This window comes from Rissa tridactyla, chromosome 18, assembly GCF_028500815.1.
Source record: "Rissa tridactyla isolate bRisTri1 chromosome 18, bRisTri1.patW.cur.20221130, whole genome shotgun sequence".
NCBI lineage: Eukaryota > Metazoa > Chordata > Aves > Charadriiformes > Laridae > Rissa > Rissa tridactyla.
This window is the reverse complement of record NC_071483.1, coordinates 6,529,544-6,552,596: the sequence shown is the minus strand read 5'-3', so window position 1 is coordinate 6,552,596 and position 23,053 is coordinate 6,529,544. Positions and strand designations below refer to the sequence as shown.

At 58.2% G+C, this 23,053-nt stretch overlaps 1 protein-coding gene across 12 annotated transcripts in view; it reads left to right on the top strand.

Annotated features, from left to right (window-relative positions):
* The first annotated feature begins 22,558 nt into the window (after positions 1–22,558).
* Positions 22,559–23,053, top strand: part of PUM1 (pumilio RNA binding family member 1) — an 84,057-nt gene continuing 83,562 nt past the window's right edge. For 11 of the 12 annotated variants that reach the window (XM_054223916.1, XM_054223915.1, XM_054223913.1 and 8 more), the window contains exon 1: positions 22,559–22,691. The gene's annotated coding sequence lies outside the window, so the exon portion shown is untranslated. The remainder of the gene's footprint in view (positions 22,692–23,053) is intronic. The other variant, XM_054223917.1, reaches the window with a different exon arrangement.

Here is a 23,053-nt window from a genome sequence, read left to right as displayed (position 1 = left end):
CGTCGGGGAAAGCCCTGGGGATGCTGAGGGATACTCAGGGGTACTCAGGGATGCTGGAGGATGCTCAGGAATACTCAGGGATGCTGAGGGATGCTGAAAAATGCTGAGGGATGCTGAGGGATACTCGGGGATGCTGAGGGATGCTCAGGGATACTCAGGGTTGCTGGAGGATGCTGAGGGATGCTGAGGGATGCTGAGGGATGCAGGAGCCCCTCGAAGGTGCCTCGTCACACCCTTGTAACCCAAAAGGTTTGGGTCTGTGAGTCCACTCTTCCTCAACACCAAGCCCAGAGGCTGCGGCGGGGTTGGGGCTGGGGCTGGGGGGTTTTAGTGGGGTCGTGCCCTTCTTTTGCTTCTTGCTGCTTTTTCTTTGCCGAGCCTCGACAGGTGGGGGCTGCCCGGGGGGGACGGGGAGCAGCAGCTCTTCAGATAAGTGCAGCTGACTCCCTTTCCCCCCCCCCCCACTCCCTTACCCATTAAGCTTAACTAGATAAACGCTCAAATGAGATAAGGCTGCAAAATCTAAAGGGATTAGCCTCGTGCGGGCTTTGCCGGGTGCCAAAAATTAATTATATTTTAAGCCTTCTATGCAAATTCAAGGGCACGCCATGCAATTAGAGATGCAAAGAGGGGGCGGTAGGGGAACAGGCGCATTTGTGATACTGCTCGGCCCTCCCTGGGCGCTTGGGCACAGACAGTCTCTCGGGTGCCCACCCCGGTGCATGGATGCGGGTGAGCACCCGTGGGTGCCCTGCCCCCCTGCATCGAGCTGGTTCCTCCCCAGGAGCCCCCCAGCCCTTCCGGGTGGGAGCGGGGCATGGCAGGACGGGAGCTTCCCGGGATGGGGAACACAGATGGCGGTTTCACCGCAGCGTCACCCCAGGATGGGAGCGGTGCCAGCACCCGCGTCCCGGGGATTGATGTGGGTGTCTTGTGCCCCACCCCCCACCCCCACTGGGTGCCCACCCTCGGGGGGACTTGGGAGAGCGTTGTCCCACAGATGGGACATGTCCCATGGATGTCCCCAGGGGACCCCTTCAGACCTGCCTTGGTGGGACGTGCAAAGCCACGGTGGCAAGGACGGGCGGTGGGGAGGGCAGGGGCCGGGGGGAGCCCTGCCTGCCCCTCTTCTGCCTACAGCCTCCAGCAGTGCTGGGGGCACGGGGGGGGCTGCCAGGGGGCTGCCGGGGGCTCAGCCTTCCCCGAGGGCTGCAGGATGAGCACTGAGAGCTGCAGCAGCGGGGGATATCGGCGGGAATACCAATTTTAGGTAGGGGGAATATCAATTCTGGGGCGGGGCGGGGCGGGGGGGGTGGAATATCAATTTTAGGTATACAGGGCACCCAAAAGCTGATGGCAGAGAAACTCCCTGCTGAGATTCCAGGATGGGGAGACCTGCGTGGGGCGCAGAGGTGCTGGGGACCCCCCTCTCCTCCCTTGCTGGGAGATGTTTATCCCAGCCCTGTATCCTCGGCAAAACCCACCCCCCCACCCCCCCCCAGCGCTCCCCCGGCTGCCCAGGACCTGGTTTGGGATGATGGGGGGAGTGGGGGGGGGGAGGGGGGGTGCACAGCCGTGGGGTGTGAAGCCAGCCGGGTACCGGAGCATCCCGTCCCGAGGTGACGCTGGGGACGGATCCAGCCCCGCTCCCTGCACCGACCCCGCGGGTGAACCCCGAGCCCTTCGCGGGCAGCGTGTGCTGGGGGCTGCCCTCCTTGTAATTAGGTTGCTTCCTAATTAAGCAAGCTCGCTCGGGCTGCCCGCATCCTCCCGGCCTTTCTGCAGGCGGGGTGCGGGGAGGGGGGACGACACATCACGACGGGGACCCTGCCACCACCCCGCCAGCTCCCACTGCCCGCGGTCCCCGCCGTCCTACCCCAGCGGCTCATTAATAACCCACCCCCTAATTAATGCAGCTGTAATTTCTCTCAAGGGCGGCGGTGGCAGGTCGGGCTCAGGGACTCAGCGGGACGCACCCTGTCCCCGAGATGGGAGACGCCGGGTCCCGCGGTGGCACGGTGACAGCCGGGGGGACCCGAGGGGGTGCTGGGGCAGCCGTGACCCCGTTTTGGGGGGGGGGGGGTCTCACTGCCGCCGGAGAGAGGACCTACAAGGTGCCGTCCCTGCGCAACGGAGCGGATCCAGCCACTTGTGTCCCCAGGGGACAGCCAGGCAGGAGGGCCACGGGGCTGGTCCTGGCCTGAGAAATTAAAGCTTTTTCTGCAGTTAGCAATTAGCTGTAATTGGATTAACGGCGGGCGCGGGGGAGGGTTTCCACCCAGCGGAGGGAGGAGGATGTGCCATGGCAGCTCCTCGGCCCCTTGGGTCCCTCCTGCCCAGCCGGGGTGGCACTGGGTCCCCCCGCACCCCGTGTCGTGGGTCCCCCCCCCCCCCCAAGACCGGGGCTCTCGCCTGTAAAATCCCGCCTCTGGCACATCGGGAAGGGGGGAAACGCGAATTGGGAGAGGGTGGATGAGTTGTGCGCATGCCTGCACGCACACGCACATGCACACACCTGCACACACACATGCACACACACGCACACACCTGCACACACACATGCACACACATATGCACACACACGCACACACGTGCATATACATGCACACGCCTGCACACACGCACATGCCTGCACACGCATGCACACACATGCACACGCCTGCACACATATGCATATACATGCACACACATACACACGCCTGCACACACATGCACACGCATGCACATGCGTGCACACACATGCATATACATGCACACACATATGCACATGCCTGCACACACGCATATACATGCACACGCCTGCACACACATGCACACACATGCACATGCCTGCACACACATGCACACACACGCACATGCCTGCACACGCCTGCACACACACTCACACACACGCACATGCCTGCACACACATGCATATACATGCACATGCCTGTACACACATGCACACATACGCACACGCCTGCACATGCAGGCACACGCCTGCACACACATGCATATACATGCACACGCCTGCACACACACTGCACATGCCTGCACACACATGCATATACATGCACACACCTGCACACACGCACATGCCTGCACACACACGCACACACATGCACATGCATGCACACACATGCACACACATACATACACCTGCACACACGCACACGCGCACATGCCTGCACACACATGCACACGCATGCACATGCGTGCACACACATGCATATACATGCACACACATATGCACATGCCTGCACACACGCATATACATGCACACGCCTGCACACACATGCACACACATGCATATGCCTGCACACACATGCACACACACGCACATGCCTGTACACACATGCACACATACGCACATGCCTGCACATGCAGGCACACACCTGCACATGCCTGCACACACATGCATATACATGCACGCACATGCACATGCCTGCACACGCCTGCACACACCTGCACACATATGCACATGCCTGCACACACATGCACACGCCTGCACACACATGCACATACACGCACACACATGCGTATACACGCACACACATGCACACGCCTGCACATACATGCACACATGGTGGGGACATGAACACATCGGGGCTGCCCGGCCTGGCCCCATTTTCTCTCTTACCTTTCGAGGGGGTGAAAGGAGAGCGGTGGCCCTGTGAGAACCACCTTGGGTCACCCCAGCAGGTCCCTGTCCCCCGGGATGGACAGTTGGCGGCTGCCCGTGGTTGTGACTCCTTGTCCCCCCACGTGGGGACATGTGGCGGGGATGATGTCCCAGACCCTGGTCTCCCCCCTAACGCCTCGTGTCCCCTTCTCTCCCCAGATCTGGGTAACGTCCTCCCGCCCTGGATCCGGCCCCGGCCCAGCGTGGGAGCCAGAGGCCACAGGACCCCCCCTAGAGCGAACTGTCCCACACCTGATGACACGACCCCCGGCAAGGGGGGGGACACGACGCCGAGGCGCCCGGTCCCCTCCTGACCCCCCACACCCCGCAAGACCCGCGAGGATGGAGCTGGGAGCTGCACATCCATCCCACCCGGGATGTCTCCGAGCCCAAACCTCTCACCCACAGCAGGACTGGGGGGGCTGGATACCGGGGGACGCCCCCCCCAAGCTGTGCCACCCCCCCCAGGCTCCCACGGCCTCCCCAGGATGGGGACATGGGGACACGTGGGGAGGTGGCATCACTCGCCGGACACTGTTTTCTTCTGTTTCTCCCAGCCTGGTTTTTCCTTGGAGCAGCGGGGTCCTTCCCAGCGTTCCGGGCAGCGGCAGGGCGGGGGCCTGGAGTGGGATTGGGGCAAAAACCAGCCGGTTTGGAGCAAACTGGGACTGGGAACGGGGATAAACACTGCTTTGGGGACAGCAGGACACAGAGAGCAGCTTTGTCCTCCACGGGGTTGTGACAATTTCCTGAAACACCTGGTTTGGGAGTCGGGCTGGCCCCAAAAATGGGGGTTTTGCTCCCCAAAAGAATTTTCCAGCCCCTCCTGGATGGATGAAACGGCATCGAAGGGGCTGGATCCGGGATTCCGGGATGCTCCCCCCGCCCCGAGAAGTTGGATCCGTCCGTCAGCATCTTGCCTTGCCCCCCCCCCAAAAACCTGGGGATGGGAGGGGGGGGAGGGAGACAGAGCACCCCAAAATCCCCCTGTGAGTCCCCCCCCGCCCCCCCCCCCCCATCCCTGCTGAATTTTTTGGGGGGGTTTTGCTCAAGTTTGGCAATACTGACGCTGCTTTCGCCACAGCCCCTTTCCGGCTGTTTTAACGAATCTAATGAATGTTTTGGGTTGGTTTGTTGGGTTTTGGGTTTGTTTTTTTTTTTAATTATTGGGTTGGTTGGTTGGTTTTGGTTTTGTTTTTTTTTAATTTAAAGTGCCTGAGTAGACTCTGGCTGAGCACGACCCCCCCCCCCCCCCCCACCCCTGGCGAGCCTGTGCCGGGCCCCCCCACCAAGGCCGACATCGTGCCTTCAGCAACGCTCTGCCCACCCCAGCGCTGCCCCGGTGCCCCCCACCCCCTCGCTAAAGGGGGGGGCAGCTCTCCAACCCCCCCGCCCCCCCTCCAGCCCATCTATCCATCCATCCATCGCGGGGCTCGGATGCAGATCCGTCCTTCAGGCTCGGCGGCAGAAGAGGGGCGACATCGGCACGTGGGAATTTTGGGGGGGGGTGGAGGGGTGGACGGAACGCGCGAGGTCTGTTGGGCAGCGATCGCTTTTCCGAATGACGACGAGCTGGGAATTCAAAGCCTGGGAAGAAGCTGGAAGGAAAAAAAGTAGTTTCCCGAAGCGTCCCGGCTCCCCCCGACCTCCTTGTCCTCCTTTTTCTCCCGGAGGCGGGATGCGGTTTCTCCTGGATCCCTGGATCTGGCCCCAAACCCACCCTTTACACCTAGAACCGGGATGGGGCGGGGGAGGGGGTGTCGCATGAATTTGGCCTCCCAGGGGTTTTTCCTCCAGTTCTGGGGGTTATTTGGGGATTTTTTTTTTGCAGCCCAGAGTGACTTTTTGCGTCCTTCCCATCAAGCAGCCGCCAAGTGCCAACGACCGACGCTGCCCGAGCCCCAACCCTGGGCCGGGGACGGGCCGCGACCCCCCCTCCTGCCAGCCCCTCCGCCGCCTCCAGCCAAGCCGCGAACTTTACAGGCAATAATTTTCTCCCCCCTTTTCCCCCTCTTTGTCTCCAAGGAAAACAGTGTTTTTCAGGCAACGCATCCCCCCCCCACCCTCCCAAAACACATCCCCATCCCCAAGCGCTGCCCATCCCTGGGGACAGCAGCATCGCCGGCGTTTATCTTCCTCTCCAGGACTAAGGATGCTCTCACTGACCCGCCGCAGGATGGGATGGGATGGGATGGGATGGGATGGGTGGACACCCGTCCCCTCGAAGCCCTTCTCAAACCCAGCGAGAAGCAGAAGGAAAAGCTTGCCGTCGTTTAAAACCCATTCGAAAGAGCTTCCCTCCCTCCTGAGCTCGGCAGGAGCCAGGCACCGGGTGCTCCGTCCTTTTTTTTTTTTTTTTTTTTTCCTTTTTTTCCCCCCTCTTTTCCGTTGACTTGTTTTTATATAAGACTGTATTTGTAACGTGAACCGAGGATTTCTTTTCTATTCTGTAATTATAAAAGTGGAAGGAAAGTTTCATCCGATGGCTGTTCTGGTTTTGGGACATTTCCCTTCCTTGTGCAGTTGAATCGATTAAAAAATGGTGGGGTGTTGGTTTTTTTTTTTTTAATAATTTTTTGCTTTTTTTCCCCCCGTATTAATGCTGCCAGCCCATTCCCGCGGGCTCCGCGTCACCCAGCTTGCCGCCACCTTATAACCCAGCGCTTCTTTTTAACGATGCCCCGGCGAGATTCTGCCTCCTCCCTCACTGCCCGCGCAGGTAATTTCCTCCCCGGTAGTAAAATAACAGAAAAAAAGGTTAAAAAAAAAAAAAAAAAGCAGAAATGCAGAAAAGCAGCATCCTCCGGGCTGGGGGTGGGTACCACCTGGTGGTGGTCGGGTGCATGGGGGCATCCAGGGGGGTCTGCAGCATCCCTTCCCCTCAGGGAAATATTAATAAGCCCCCAAAGAAATATTAATAAACGCCCAAGGAAAATATTAAGAACCCCTCCAGCGTGGGGGTTTTTTTTCAGGTTGAGCTCCTGAAATAAAGTTTTCCAGCCCCGCAAGGAGCGAGGGTAGGGATTCGCGGCGCCGGGTCGGGGCTACAGACCTGTGGGAAAAGTTCCCTTTTCTCCCCAAACATTCCCATTTTCCGTCACCGAAGCAGCCATTTCGGTGTAGTTCAATGCCACCCCTGCGGGGCCGTGCCTGCTTCGCACGCGGTTTCGCTTGAAGCATCCGAAGCCGTTTCGCTTGCTCTGGTTTTAATTGCTTCCAAACGAGAGGCGGGCGCCCCCCACTCCCATCCCCTGCCTTCGGTTTCCCTCCCCTTTGCCGACTTTTCCAGCGCAGCGGGAGGAGGGAGGGGGCGATGACGTTGAATTAAATCTTAGTTTTGAAATCCCAACGGAAATGTAGTGAGGCCGCGGCAACAAATACGGTGTCTTCGGTGACATCAGGGACCAGAGCGGCAGGATGCTCCCTCCCCCCTGGGCTGAGCTCCCTGGGATGCTTCTGCTCGGCAACTCCCCGTCGCGGCGTTTTGTCACCGGCTTTTTGGGGACACGGTGCCCAACTTGACTTGTTCCCGCTTGTTCCCAAATCCTGTGGGAAGTGAGACTTCATCCCTGTAAGGGTCCTCCCGTCCCCAGCCGGGAGCTGGCGTGGGGACAGGTTTGAGCATGGAGGTGCCATCCCCGGCAGCCCTGGGTGTCCCTGAGCCGGGGTCGGTGGCCCCAGGTACATGTCACCGGGTCACCCACAGGTCCCGCTGGCTCAGCTCTGCTGTGGGACCCCACCCCCAGCACCTGGTCTTTAACAGAAAAGACTAAAAGCAGGTTTCCGGACCTAAAATCCATGGATTTTAGGGGGGTGTGCAGGGACGGAGGAGCCACAGGGTTTGCCATGGGGACAGTGGGGCATCCCAGCACCCCAGGGACAGGTGGGTGTTGCCTCAAAGCAGTGGGTGTGGGGGGCAGAGGTGGCCCCCACCGGGACACAGGGGTTTCCCCGGGTGTGAGGGGACACGAGCAGCCCCCGCCCTTGAGAGAGTCGCCGGGGAAGGGACCCAAAGGACCCTCTGGTGAGGGCGCAGCTGCCGGGGCGGGTGGGGACAGCACTGCCACCACCTCCAAGGGCAACGACCTGTGTTTGGGTGAAGCCTGATCAAACAGGAGTTATCTTGGTAGGTAGGTACCAAGGAAGGGGGGAAGATGTTTGTTTCGGGGGGGGAGCAGGGATGGAGCCCTGTTTCTATGACAACAGTGAGGCCAATCAGACCCCAGGGCCATGGACCAGGGAAGAAGTGGGTTGGCATCCCCATGGTCCTGCTGGAGCATCCTATGGCCACACTGCTGGAGCGTCCCAGGGACATGCTGCCGGAGCGTCCCATGGACATGCTGCTGGAGCATCCCATGGACATGCTCCTGGAGCATTTGTGGCCATCCTGCTGGAGCATCCCATGGCCACACTGCCGGAGCATCCCATGGACATGCTCCTGGAGCACTTGTGTCCATCCTGCTGGAGCATCCCATGGCCACACTGCCGGAGCATCCCATGGACGTGCTCCTGGAGCACTTGTGTCCATCCTGCTGGAGCATCCCATGGCCACACTGCCGGAGCATCCCATGGACGTGCTCCTGGAGCATTTGTGGCCATCCTGCTGGAGCATCCCATGGACGTGCTCCTGGAGCACTTGTGTCCATCCTGCTGGAGCATCCCATGGCCACACTGCTGGAGCATCCCATGGACATGCTCCTGGAGCACTTGTGTCCATCCTGCTGGAGCATCCCATGGCCACACTGCCGGAGCATCCCATGGACATGGTCCTGGAGCACTTGTGTTCATCCTGCTGGAGCATCCCATGGCTGTGCTTCCAGAGCATCCAATGGACATCCTGCTGGAGCATCCCACAGCTGTGCTGCTGGAGCATCCATTGCCGTGCTGCTGAAGCATCCCACGGCCGTGGTGCTCGGCCATCCCATGACCGTGCTGCCGAAGCATCCCATGGCCGTGGTGCTCGGCCATCCCATGACCGTGCTGCCGAAGCATCCCATGGCCGTGGTGCTCGGCCATCCCATGACCGTGCTGCCGGAGCACCCACACTCATGCTTCCAAGAGCAGCTCACAGCCGTGGTGCTTGAACCTCCCATGGCCACGCAGCCAGAGCATCCCGTGGCCCTGCTGCTGGAGCATCCATGGCTGTGCTGTCGGAGCATCCACAGCTGCGCCGCTGGAGCATCCCGCCACCCTCCTCCTCCTCAGCGGGGGAGGAAGGAGGAAACCTGTTTGCCTCCATGCACCCATGGATCCACCTCTTGCGAAACAACCTCCTGCTGCCCAACCCCTTCCCGGCTCCGGCAGCCTGCCCTGGCACGCCAGGAAACCCTCTGGCAGGAACGGTGCTCCAGCCTTCGGCCTCGCCATGTTCTGCCTCCTGTGCCTGGGAGGGGGCCAGGTAAGGGGAGGTAAGCACCAAACTGGAGGCTGAAATGGGGTTCTTGAAGTGTTTTTCAATTAAAATCTTTAATTTTAGGAGGCTTCTTCCAGTTCATCGCACAGTGTTTGTGGTCATAAAATTCAATGTCCTTTATCTGACAGGGATCGGGTCCCTCTGGGGGCAGCTGCTGCTGTGAGGGGCGGCCGTGGGGCTGGGAGATGTCACCCAGGTAAGGGTAATAAAGCCACATCACGTGCGCATGTTGGCTGGACAACGATTGCGATGGGAAATCATTCAGAAACACGCGTCGGGGGGGGTGTTTTCTGCGAGTGCTGCCGCGGTAAGCTGCCTCCCAGCAGGGATCTGGGCACACTGGGAAGGTGGCACTGGTGGGACTGGGAAACACGGGGGATGGCTCCGGGAGCTTTGCTGGTGGGGGGGGGTGGTTTATTGCTGTTACTAAACTGACCCTAAGTCAGAGCAAGGCGACGCTCCCCGCAGCCCTGGGATGAGGTTATTCCAGCAGCCGCGGCCACCACGAGGGAGACACTTCCCAGCTCCAAAACATCCCCACGGCGCAGAAAAAGAAATACAAATACTTGGGAAGCTGCTTTAAAAGCAAAAAAAAAAACAAAAACAAACCAACCATCCTGGCTGGGGGCTGGGCCTTATTTCTGGGCATCCCCAGTTGGGATGCGGGATGTGGGGGCAGCCGAAGCCACCCCAGGCACCGCGGGGCTGCAGACGGGGCTCAGCTCCCTCAGAAATCCTGTCTCCAGCTCCGGGGAGAGGAAGGTGATGGGTTTTGCCGGTCCAGACTGGGATCATATACTTAAAATTTAAATAGTTAGTTCTTTTTAAATAACACATATTTACTTTTAAAAATTCTTTATTTACTTATTTGCTTATTTACAAGTAAATATATTAACTGGTTTATAGTAAATAAAAAGTATTTACTATAAGTAAATATATTAACTTATTTATAGTAAATAAAAATAATTTATTTATTATAAGCAAATATATTAACCGATTTATTTATAAAAAATATTTATTATAAGCAAATATATTAACTGATTTATTTATAAGTAAATAAATTAAATATGTAAGTAAATAAATAGTTAAATTTTAAAAGTAAATAAGTAAGCAAAAGCGAAAGTGTGAAACTGCATCCATAGGCAAAGGACAAAACTGTACTGGGGGGTTTCAGGAGTTATAACGACTCAGATTTTAACGTCTTATAACAGAGGAGCTTTTTTAAAGCAAATCGCCAGCCTGCAAAAGCCGGTTTTAAAGGCTTTTCCCAACTCGAATCCCGGGAAAACACATTTCGGAGGCAGCTTTGTGCCGTTTGCTCAGTGCTTCTGCCCAGCGGGACATCCCGGGAGGATGGGGTGGGGCTGAGATTTGCTTCAAGGTAATAAATCCCCCGGGTTTGGGGCTGGAAATTCGGAGAATGGTCCATGTGTCTCCCCGTGAGGCCGTCACCACATGGAGACAGACAGGAAAAATTTGGGATATAGAGGAAAACCAACCACCCTCTTCCTGATGTTTCCCTTCTTTCTGTTTCCGCCCCGTTTCCCAGGAGCACTCCCCTCCACATTTCTACCGGCCAATTTAGAGCCGCATTGTCCAAGCGGGAACATTTCGAAATGGCAAAGCCAGCTCAGGACCAGCCGCCAAAAACCAAACTGTGATTTTTTTGGGGGTGTCCCAGCTCTTTTCCCCTGCAACCTGAGTGGCGTCTCTTGCGCCGGAGCTGCATCCCTGCAGCGGTACCCGCATCCCACCAGCTGTACGTGCATCCCACCAGCGATACCCACATCCCACCAGTGGTACCTGCATCTCACCAGCTGTACGTGCATCCCACCAGTGGTACCCACACCCCACCAGTGGTACCTGCATCCCACCAGCGGTACCTGCATCCCACCAGCGGTACCCGTATCCCACCAGCGGTACCTGCATCCCACCAGTGGTACCTGCATCCCACCAGCGGTACCCGTATCCCACCAGCGGTACCTGCATCCCACCAGCGGTACCCGTATCCCACCAGCGGTACCTGCATCCCACCAGTGGTACCCGCATCCCACCAGCGGTACCCGTATCCCACCAGCAGTATCCGCATCCCACCAGTGGTACCCGCATCCTACCAGTGGTATCCGCATCCCACCAGCGGTACCCGCATCCCACCAGTGGTACCCGCATCGCCGGGTGGCTCCCGGGAACCCCAGCCTGCCGCAGCAGCTACTGCTGCTGGTTGCCAGCCGAACCTGGGTGCCGCGCACCCACCCCGGGGTCCTCGGGCAAGGCTAGGTGCTGGCACGGACCCGTTGGAGGAGGTGGAAGCATCCGATCACCCGACCTTCAATTCCCATGCCAGCATGGGGACTCATGGGGAGTGCGAACAGCAACGCCTGGGCTGGGAGCATCACCCCATCCACTCCATGATTCGGGCATGTTACATTCCCAAATCACTCATTTCCCTTGGGAAATGGATATTAAAAAATCTCCTGCCTTTCTGCCTTCCCAAGGAAAGCCTGACTCCTTTCTCCTCACGGTTTTCATCCTTTGCTGAGCGGGGAGGATGCTCGGCACGGGAGCGGGTGCCTTTCCCCCAGGTCCCTGCAGACGAAGGGTTTATCACCCTCATCAGCTTCCTACGGTTTTACAGCCATAATCTGATTTTCCGAGCAGCAGGGGAAATTTTTCAAAATAAAACCGATACGAGTGATCACCCGAATGGCGCTGGCTGTACCTGGTATGAGATGTGTCCCGTCCCTCCCGCCCACAGCTCCCACCCCGGTCTGAAGCTGGGACACGGGTGCAGCATCCCCAGCAGACCCAAAAGCCACCAGGGTACCCCGAACTTCAAAAGGATGTGAGCGTGGGCATCGCACCGCTACCCACAGCCACAGGGGGGCTTGGGGGGGGCTTCGTTTTGAACCCCTTACACCCTGGGCCAAGCCGATCTCTCCTTATACCACTCTCCCCTGTCTGGCCGTGGCTGAGACATAATTACAGAGTCCAAGCATCTCTTGCCGCTACCATGTGAAGAAACCCTGTGTCGCCGTAAACAGGAAGGGCAGGAAGAAAAACGAGTTGATTTTCTTCCCTCCCAACCCGAGCAAAGAAATGGCTGAGGAGCAACAAAGGATTAATTTACCCCGCGCAGAAAAGCCAGCTCCCTGCCGCAGCCGCGGGACCCCGGCGAGTCACAGATGTTAAGGAGTAAAAAAGCCGCTTTCACAACCTCAGACAAAGGCATAGAGACGCTTTTCAGGGACTGGAGGAGATCTGTAGATCCAGCTGCCGCGGTCCTAGGTGTGCCGAGTTAAATACGGCTGCTTCCAGGGAAATGGGAGCGGGAGCGGGAGCAGGAGCGAGGCCGGTAGGATGCGGTGAGTGAGTGGGAACAACGATATTTTCCTGCCTGGACGAAAGCTCATTGCTTGCTTTTGGTGGTAAATTGATTGAGAAACATGTTCTGGGCCTTATTTTTCCCCCTTTGATGAGTGGTCCCTGCCAGGTTGAAGCTGCAGTGGCATCCCCAAGGGCCAACGTCCTCCTGCCATTAGGTTGCCCAGCAGACCCGTGCCATGGTGTGGGTGCGAGGCCCCCGAAATCCCCAGCCCCTCATCCCTGAAAAGATGCTCTTTCCAGTGCTGCCGTCACCTCCTGTCCCAGCTGGAAGGTGACACACGGACGGGTGTTCACCCAAACGAATGTCAGATGGACGTGACGGCTGCCTTGGTGGGAGCTCCTGGGCTTTCTCTGCCGGCTGCGGCGCGTCCGTGGGCACGGGCACAATTTTTGGCTTTGGGATGAACAACGCATGGCTCGTCCTGGGCAGAGACTAAAGCGCCTGACGAGTTCCCCGCAGCCTGCCCACTCTCACCGAAAGATGCTGCGCATATATATATTTTATAGATATATTTATCTATATGGACCAGTGGCCCCATCACTCCCCAGGAGATCAGCTAAGGTGCTTTTGCAACGTCCTGCTCCGCTCCTGCAGCGGAGCCAGCTCCGATTCAGCTGCCTTTGAGCTCCCGAGCACCAAGAAGGGGTCGAGGATGGGCTGGAGCGTGCCCGGGAGCCAGCACTGGAGCCGAAAACACACACGGGGAAACCAAGGCACGGTGGGGACAATGAGGGGGGAGTTTGCCAGGGATTCGGTACCAGGACTCTCCTGCCAGCAGCACGCCAGTCCCAGTGCCACAGCAGGGAGGACAGGAGAGATACCCAGGTGCAGGGGAAGGCAGGAAAAGCTCCATTTTGTTCCTGCAAGCGGGGCGGGTGCCAGCTGTGTTACACCATTCCCCGAACTTGTCTCCCTGCCCTGTTGCCATGGGACTCCCCGTGTTGTTCTGGCACCGGTGCCTCTTGCTCCAGGCAGTTTGGTTGCATCTCCGGGGCCTCCTCCATGAACGCGGTGGAGCCGCTTGCCTAAATTCACCCTGCAGGCCCCGTTCACCCCTCTGGGCTCCAACCAGAGCTGCACAGCCAGAAAGGCAGGTTTTCGAATGTGAAAGTGATGGAGGTGCAACCAGCCGTAACCACCGTCCATCACCTCCATGCAGGGAAAGCGCCTGGGGAAAACTGCGGAGGGATGTGGACAGGCTGGATCGATGGGCCAAGTCCAATGGCGTGAGGTTCAACAAGGCCAAGTGCCGGGTCCTGCACTTGGGTCACAACAACCCCATGGACGCTACAGGCTGGGGCAGAGTGTCTGGAGAGCTGCCTGAGGGAAAAGGCCCTGGGGGTGTTGGTCGACTGATGGCTGAATATGAGCCAGCAGTGTGCCCAGGTGGCCAAGAAGCCAACCGCATCCTGGCCTGGATCAGGAACAGCGTGGCCAGCAGGGCTGGGGCAGCAATGGTCCCCCTGTACTGGCCCCACCTCGAGGGCTGTGTCCAGTTTTGGGCCCCTCACCACAAAAAAAAGACATTGAGGGGCTGGAGCGGGTTCAGAGAAGGGCAACAGAGCTGGTGGGGGGTCTGGAGCACAAGTCTGGTGAGGAGCGGCTGAGGGAGCTGGGGGTGTTCAGCCTGGAGAAGAGGAGGCTGAGGGGAGACCTTCTCGCTCTCTACAGCTCCCTGAAAGGAGGGGGCAGCCAGGGGGGGTCGGGCTCTTCTCCCAAGGAACAGGCGATGGGACAAGAGGAAACGGCCTCAAGTTGTGCCAGGGGAGGTTTAGGATGGATATTAGGAAAAAATTTTATACTGAAAGGGTTGTCAAGCATTGGAACAGGCTGCCCAGGGAAGGGGTTGAGGCACCATCCCCGGAGGTATTTAAAAGCCGGGTAGACATAGTGCTTAGAGATACGGTTTAGTGGTGGTTTTTGTCAGATTTAGGTTGATGGTTGGATTTGATGATCTGAAAGGTCCCTTCCAACCTGGGCAGTTCTATGTTTCTATGATTCTATGAAAGGTCTCAGGGCTGGGAGCTCCAGGGCTGGCAGAAGGACGCACATTCCTTTGTCACCACGAGCACAATGACTGGGGGTGATCTGGAGTAAATCCAGGCAGTTACAGTCAAGATGGGTGCAAGAAGAGGGAATAACAGGCAAATGACCAGCTGAGGCTGGTTGAACGTGCGGCCAACACTCAGGACCCTCCAAATCGGACACCTCTAAGGTCTCTTCAATGCATCGTCCCTGCGTGCGTGCAAAGCTTGGCCAACACCCATTGCAGCTTTGCCCAGGAAAATCCTGGTCTGCAAAAGGAAGGGTCCACCACTAGCCCAAAGCCCGGGGTCGCCCACATTGGGCACCTCCGTTGGGTGCTGCTCCGCTGCCCTCGGCTCCCTCTGGCCTCACAGGAGGAGCAAGGACAGGTCCAGAGGCTGAATCAGCCCTTCTCAGCATGGGCTTGCTGCCTCCAAATTACGCCGAGGGCAATTAGGTGTCTAAGGCAGGTGTCTGAGGGTACATCCGAGCCTCTGTCTCTGCAATGACCATCACACCAGGAGCTCTGGTGAGGAGCTGGGAGCTTGCGGCTGGGAAGCCTGGTGCCGGCCCTGCAAGCTCTGGTGCACGGAGGACACGGGAGCCGAGCGCTGCTCGGGCAAGGCACCGGTGGGGTGGGTTTAGCCAGTGCTTAGGAAATGTCATTTCTCGTCCCCCCAGCAAACCCCAGTCCTCCCTCTGTGCAAAACAAGCCATGCTGGGACGTTCCGCTGGCAAAGCTGTCGGTCCCAAATCGCTCCGCAGCCAGCTCCCTGCCGTGCAAAGCACCCTTGCCTTCGGGCTGAGCGGTTCGTGGAGCTTCGTGGCACATGGGGACGTGCAAGCCGAGGCAGGAGGCATCCAGGTCCCTGGGCTGTCACCCCAGGCTGGGCTGGGCGGCAGCAGGCAGGCAGGCAGGCAGGCAGGAGGAGCAGCTGCCTGCTTTAGGCAGAGCCGTAAGAGCCGCCGGGCTGCCTTCTGCGAATCGGAATAAAAGCAGCCTCCACCCAGCACCCAGGCGCATCTCAGTGTCCAAATCAAAGGTGTGCGTGGGCGGAGGGATGGCGTGAAGCTTGGCTTGACAGAAGGTCTCTGTCTGTGCAGGGGGAGGGGACGGAGGAGGCAGCCAGCGAGCACTGCGTGGTGAGGAGGTCTGGGGGGGATGCTGGCGGCAGCGGGGTTTGGAGCTGGGAGCGGAGAGGCTCCACCTTCACCCTTCACCCTTTCTCGCTCAGCAAACCCTCCTGCTGCACCCTGGATTTGAGCAAAATTATTCGGGTTATGAGAGAGAAAAAAATGCAGAAGCATTTCAAGCATGGGACCTCTGTCCTTCACACCGCACGCTCCTTCCAGCTTGGGCAGGAGGGGACACGGGGGTCCCACATCCCCATCTCCCCCACCGCTCTGTCCCGGGGCAGTGCCAGTCCTAACTGGGCCATGGGCGCCGTGGGAAAAACCTCGTCTGTGAATCTGTAATTAAAGACTGGAGCGCAAAGAGCATGTGCCTAAGGGGGCCGAATTAAGGTTGCACAGGCAAATTTAACGCTGGTATTCCCTAAATTTGAGCGTATGAGTCTGCAGCTGGGATGATGTTCTCCTAAACGTGACAATTTGCTGGGTGGTTGTTTTTTCTTAACCGGGAACATAACAGGAAACACATCTTGAACGTGCAGCATGCAGATAGCTGGGCCCTGGGGAGGGCCTCGGGAGGCCACTGCGATGGGCTGGCAGCAGCAGCGTGTCATCACCCTCTCTGGGGTGAGAAGAACAAGAGCATATTGGACAACTTAAACCCCAAGAAATAAGGTTTGGGAAAGCTGGAAGCAAAGGAGAAATGGGATTGGGGACTGGGAAAACCTTCTGGCTGACCGACCCCCAGCAAAGCCACCGCTCAAAGTCACCTTGCTCCTGTTTGAGCACTGCTGCCCTGTGACTCTGCCTCTACACGCAGTCTATAAGTTTCCAATAATAATATATATTTTTCCTGTATATATATATATATATTCCAATAAATAGCTCTGTCTGCAGGTAAAGCATACGCCAGTCTCGATGCCGTGCTCCAGCCCAGCCTGTCTCTGGAGATGTTAGAGGCAGGAGAAAGGCAGAGCATCCCTCCCGCTCTGTTTTCCAGCGTCGAGGAAGAGCAAACGGCAAACGCGGAGCTGGCAGAAGGAAATCGTTCCCCACAAAACACAATCAGGCTATGGGACTGCAAGGAGAAGTCATGCGGATGGAGAAGGTAGCAAGCTTCCAAAGGGCTTAGTCATGTAATTGCCTGTCGAGATAATCCAGCGTTGATGTATTTAATGATAACAAACAAGCTGGAAAGCTTAATCAGCCTCCTGCTTCGGAGCTCTAATGATTAAAAATCAGGATGAGGCAGGGTGTGGGGGATGATCTCCAAGAAGGGGAGTCACACAAGGACTCACCAAGGAGGTGGTGTTGCTCCTACCAGTCACAGCGTGTGGGGACAACATGCCACCAGTGGATGTCAAATGTCCCCAGGCAGAGCTTACCTGCCAAATTGATGGGGCGGCACTAGCAGAGGGACCCCTGTGTCCCATCTCCTTGCTCCCGGCGGGTGCCTACACCCTCCTGGGGCCCACAGAGCAGGGAGGTGAGTAGCTGTAAGGATCTAGCTGGGATCTTGGGGTGATCTAGCTAGACCATATCAATCCCTTGACTCTCCAGGCTGCGGCTGGCCTGGGACACGTTTGGAGGAGCAGCCGCTGTGGTTGGGACACCCTGAGCAGGGTCAAGTCTCCACTATGACTTGGCAAGGGCTGGCCAAGAGCAGCCCTGGAGCTTGCCATCTCCTTTCCAGCTGGGTGTCAACCAAGATCCGGCCAGCAGCCCGTGCTCAGCAGGGACACCGCTGCCACCTCCCTCTTGGGAGGAAGATGCCACCACCTGAACTCTCCTGCTCACAGCTGCTTTGCTGAACCATAGGATTTTTCGGATCCCACCAGTTCCCAGGGCTGCGCTCAACCCAACTGCTGTCCCCCCGTAGCGCAGCCCTACCTGCCTGCAAGGCTCTCGGGAGGGAACGGCCTCTCGTACCCCAAAAGCTCATTTATTTTATCCACCAGCAACTATCAGAGCTCCTGTTTTCTCTGCAGCTCTGGTGTCCGGGTCCCTGCAGGGTTTGGCAGCTGGTTGAAAAGGCTGATGAAAAGGTAGGAATGTGGAGCTGGGCTCAGCCCCGCTCCTCACTGCCGGGACACGTCTCGGCAGCAAGGTCCAGGGGGAAAACCCCCGCGGTTTAAAAAACAAACAAGAATTTCCTTTTTCCTGGTTTATAGCTGTTATCAGTTGTTTGTGCGGCTGCTTTTTTCTGTAGGTTTCTCAATTACCTTCTTGTTAATAGACTGTATCCGTGGGGTGGCAGGGGGACACCGAAGGATCCTTCCCAACAGCACTCGTGTGCTAGCGACTCTGCCAAAAACATTTCTTGCTGCCTGGCCCCGGGCAAATACCTTCTTGACCCCATAAGAAGTCCTGTGTGTCTCTTCTCATCCTGGATTTAACCCACTTTGGATCCCATAAATCCATCCTGGATTTATCTCCAGTTCTCCGGGGAATTTTTTGCTGCTTGCATCTGGCCGTCTTCTTCTTTGGTGGCTCTGTGAGCCGTGGCAAACCGGAGGGAGGACAGCAGAGGACATCACCGGGATGCAGAGGAAGGCATTGGCACGGCTGTTTTCTAGCCGTGGGACGTGTGGCGTGGCTTTGCCGGCTGCCTTCCTGCTCACAGAGAGGAAATAGTGGGATTTGTTGATAATGACCTTCAAGTCATCAACCGAGATGACACCTTGGTTGTTGTCATCGTATGCGGGATCCGTGTCAGGCTCGGTACAACCCTCATCACAGCAACTGGTGGGAGTTGCTTAACATTGTTAATTTTAGGGGGGTGTATTTTTGCAAGAAAAAGTGACTTTCCAGCCCAAATGAAACTTTCAGACTTTACAGTTGTGAGGTGGGTCCGCAGCCAGAATTTCCTTCAGCTTGCCGTTCACCGCAGCATTTCACCAGCCGCTTTGAGACACTTGGCTGCTGACTCCTGAAAATGTCTGCGCTGGGTTTCTCAACGAGAGTGTGGAAACCCGTAGGCGAAAAGTGTCGGTGAAAACCACGGTTTTATCTGATCGTTGAAAGCTGCTGCAGAAACGAAGGGACGTTTCCCGTCTAAGTCTGCTGATGACGACAAGTCCAGCCCGGAAAGCGTTCACATGCGTGCCCTGAATCTGCCTGTGTGTGGGACTGGACTCCTACTGGGAAGATCCTGCGGGGAAGGTCCACAGTTTTAGGTCTCTGGCCATCCTTGTGAAGCAGCGGATGGAGCAACGGATGGGTCAGCACGCAGCCTGTGCCCATGAACGAGTATTAAAGCCGCCCAGCTGCAGGGCTGGTCATTACTTTTTGTCTCAAGGCAACACAGTTGGATGAAACACTGTCTCAGTGATGAAGTGGAACGATGTAGTTGGCTTTTAAAGCTTTTTTTTGGTCAAACTGGCACATTTTGAAAGTATCCTGCATGAAAATCTCAGCAGGTTTTGGCTTGCTTTAGGAAAAAAAATCAAGTAATTCAGTGGAATTTTTTTTTGTGGTGGCCAACAAAATTTTGCTGCCCCGCTGAAGAACTTGGCACTGGGGGGAGATGCTCTTTCTTCCCATCTGGCTTTTCATTTCTGAGACCAAACTGTCATTGCAATAAAAGTGCTGGACCTCCCTACGCTCCCCCGAGGCTGGGGACGGCCAGGTCCTTCTGAGGGCAGTACTGAAGCCACTCATCTCTGATTTATGGAGTCAGTCAATCCATTTTTTTGCCCAGCTGAATCCCTTGTCCTGTGCACGTGTCTTCTCCGTCGAGCTGTGGGAAGCTCTGCTCCGAGGAGTATGAATCACGGCAGCGCTGAGTTTATTTGCTCTTAGACTAGAAGGCTCCTTAAAAAAGAAGACACTGTTGTGTTGGGCATCGCCCCACCAGGAACAGAGTCTGGGCAGAGCATGGATGGAGAGTCTGGATTTGGGCATTTGGCTTTGAATGTGTAACTTTGTTGTTTAATGAAGAGTGGTTGACTGAAGCCCCGTCTGTAGTCAAAAGAGGGAGAAAGATGCTTCTAGTGAGCCATTTGGAGGTTAGGAGGACATCGACCACCTTCTGGAGGCACCTTTTTCTCTCTGTAGACCAAAGACAAAACCCAGGATAACTTATTCCAGGATTGGTACGGGGTGAGCCAGGGCCACAGAGCTGGGTCTGCCCTTGATGGCCAACACTGCGACAAAGGTCATAGGACATTTCCACCTCCAGAAGGTTTTTCCCGTGGAAGTGGAGGCGATTTCGTTGCCCCCACTGCCTCTTCCCCGCGCGCTGCCTGCCCCCCATGGCTCTTGAAATCTCCCAAGCAGCACGTTCTCCCAGTGGCAGATTTTCCATGGATCGCAACAAGCCGGGAGCTTGGGCACAGTCTGAGGGGCATGAGAGAGGACGGCAGCGGTGGGAGGCAGAAGAGGCTGCAGGAGGGACGGAGGTGCTGGAAGTGAGACCCAAGCTCTGACTCAGTCCCATAGCCACAGGGCTGCATGTCCCCACGTGCCATTTCTCTGTGCTTTTCTTCTTAAACCGAATAAACTAACTGGCATAAGCGGGTTTTAACCACTAATACTTCATCCACGGGAGGACTCCTTCCCTCCCCCTCTCATTATGCTGGTATAAATGTAATTATCCCAGGTATAATTAACACAAACCATGTTTCTAGTGTCAGCAAGCAGCCTGGGTGTGTGCTGCAACCCGCCGCGGTGTAGCTGTTATCTCTGGCTGACAGCGGAGGGTCAGCGCCGCTCGGGGACCTCTGTGCTCCCTCCAGCACGATAGCTCGGGGCCAGGCAGCCCCACCAGCAAGGTGGGGTGCTGAGGTTGCCACTTTGCAAGCGCAGCACCCCGAAACCTGGCCAGCAGAAGCAGGTAGGGACCTGCCAGCCTTCCTTCCCTCGGGCTCCACAGCGAGGACACGGTGTGGGAAAGAGCTGCCGGCCTCTCGCGCTTCACAGCTCAAATCTTTGTCACCCAAGAGCCAACGCTGATGCCTTGGATCAGCCTAGGGTGTTCAGGAGGTGTTGGAGAATTCAACCAAAGGAAAAGGGTGTCTGGGTAGATTTATTTGCTCCGGTGCCAAGATAACACAGGTTCACTATGCCCATTTCCGCTACACCAAGGAGTTGGCCTTGCTCACACTGGTGGGCCCCTGCTCACAACGTTCTGGGGACATTGCATGGTCCACCATGGCATGGCAGAGCCGGGTTAAGGGTTCTACCAACTGGAAGGTGGAGAATTGATCTGGCCTCACCGCACAGGTGTGCTTCTGACGGGCTAACTGCGTCACCAAGGCAGTTTCCTTGGAACAGGACAGCGCAGTTCGGCAGAATAAGCTGCATCTTTGTGAGGGACGCTCGCCAGAAGAACCTGCTGATGTTCCTATTCCAGTGAAGAGCCTGGGGGTGGCCAGGCCTCGCTAACAGGAGCTACTCGTTACACTGGATCCACGCCGCAGTCGTTCCTGGGGTGCTCTGGGCCCAGCAGGGCTGCGTGGCGGCAGGGCAGGGGGGTCCACGCCAAGTGCCACATGCGCGTTTGGGCAGCGTGCAGCTGCGGCGCAGGCAGCCGAACCCAGCAGAGCCGAGTTTATCACAAAGGGGTTTTGCCAGGTCAAATAAACCACGGCGGCACAAGAAAGCTTTGGGTGGCTTGGCTTAAAAAAAAGAAGCATGAACAGCGAAAGCCTTTGCTAACTGTTTATCCCGTCGTGCCCGGCCTGTGGTACTCGGCACCTCCCTGGCTGCAGCCACGAGCTGGATTTCCCCAGGGTTTTGGAGGGTGGCCGAGGCCAAGGTCCTGCTTTCTTCCAAGCCCTGGCTGGCTGGGCTGCACGCTCCGTCGCAAATGGAAAAGGCAGCGTGGCAGCGGAGACACCCAACACCCCGGGCAGTCCTTTGGGCAGAAAATGGATGCAAGCCATGCAGCCAGATCTCAGCTGGACCTGGCCTTGCATGTCCTTTAACGGCTGTGATAAATGGGGCTTGAAGTAACTTCTTGTACCCGAAAGGGCAACCCCTCTGCTTCACCCGCAAAAGCTCAGGCTTCAGGGCAACCTCTCGCCGAGGCTGTGCGGGACCCCCTCGGCTGACGAAGCCCTTTGAAACGCTGCAGCCGCTGCTTGTTTGCTCTCTCTGTGCATGCGAGGGCATGTCCCCAGCGACGTCAGCTTCCTCCCATTTTTCATGTGCGGTTCTCTCGCCTGGCCAAAGGGGAGAGAAAATATCACATCTAAGCATTGAGTGCAGGCGCTAAATCCCACCCCCCCCCCCCGCAAAAACCAGAGGAGCCCAGCAGGAGGGAGCACAGAACCCAACGGCGGCCGCTCCCCACCGAGCTGTCCCTTTAACATGGAGGTGTCACTGCGGGAACTACCGCTCCCAGCGGCCAGCGCCGGGGTTTGATGGCCGGCCTGCGGGCCGGGCCGGCGCCGCAGCGGCGCAGGCTGGGGGGTGTAGTTCCCCCGCAGGCCCGGCTTTACGGGGATGGGGAACGGAGACGGGGGGGACACGAAGGGGAACCCCCCCCACCCCCAGAATTGTGTTGGCCGCTTGTGAGGGCGCGGGGCGAGGCAGAGCCGCTCTCCCCCACCTCCCCGCTGCAATTCTCCGTCACCTTTGTGCGAGCGGGCGGCTGCTGGCTCGGGCAGGGGGGCTAGTGGCCTCCCCATTGCGGGCTCGGGGTGCCCAACCACAGCCCCGTTGGCCGAGGGAGTGTTGACGGCGGCAGCGCGGGGCCTGTGCCCCCCAGCCGGGGAAGGGACCGCCATTATACCTGAGGCCCCCGGCCCCAACCCGGGCATGGCCCGGCCCCAAGCCGCCCCGGGGAGCGCCGACACCTCTAAGGGGACGCACCGGGCACGACCTGTCCCCTTCGCACCCCCCGCGGGGCTCCCCGGTGCGGGTGTGGGGCGGAAGGGAGCGGCGGGCAGGGCCCGGCCCGGCCGGGGGAGCGGCGGCCCGGCGCCGCTTGGAGCGGCCTCGCCTTCCCGGCGTGCAGCGCGGCGCCCGTCCCCGCCGGGCCGCCATGTTGTCGGAGTGAAAGGCAGGGGGAGAGGCAGGCGGCGAGCGGCCTGGGGGGGGCCGGCATCCGTCTTCATCCTACCGCTCCGCCCGTGAGTACCGGCACCGGACCGGGCCCCCGCCGCGCCGCGCACCTCAGCGGAGCCGCCGGTGGGGCCATATTGGTGGGGGGGACGGGCGGAGCGGCGCCAGGCCGCCCCGAAGGCGAGCGGCGGCGGGGCGCTGCGCCCGCCTCTCCCGCCCGGCTCCTTCTCGGGGGCCGGGGCCTGGCCCCTATTGTTACCGGGGAAGGAGGGGGGGGACGCGGCGGGCCCCCGTCTCCCCTCAGCGGCTCCCCGGCTGCCGCGCCAGGGCAGGGAGGGGGGTGTTATTGTTGGGGGGGGCGGTGGGCCCATCCCGGCCGGGCGGTGGTGGCACCCCCCGCCCGCACCCCCCCACACCGGGCCCGGCCACC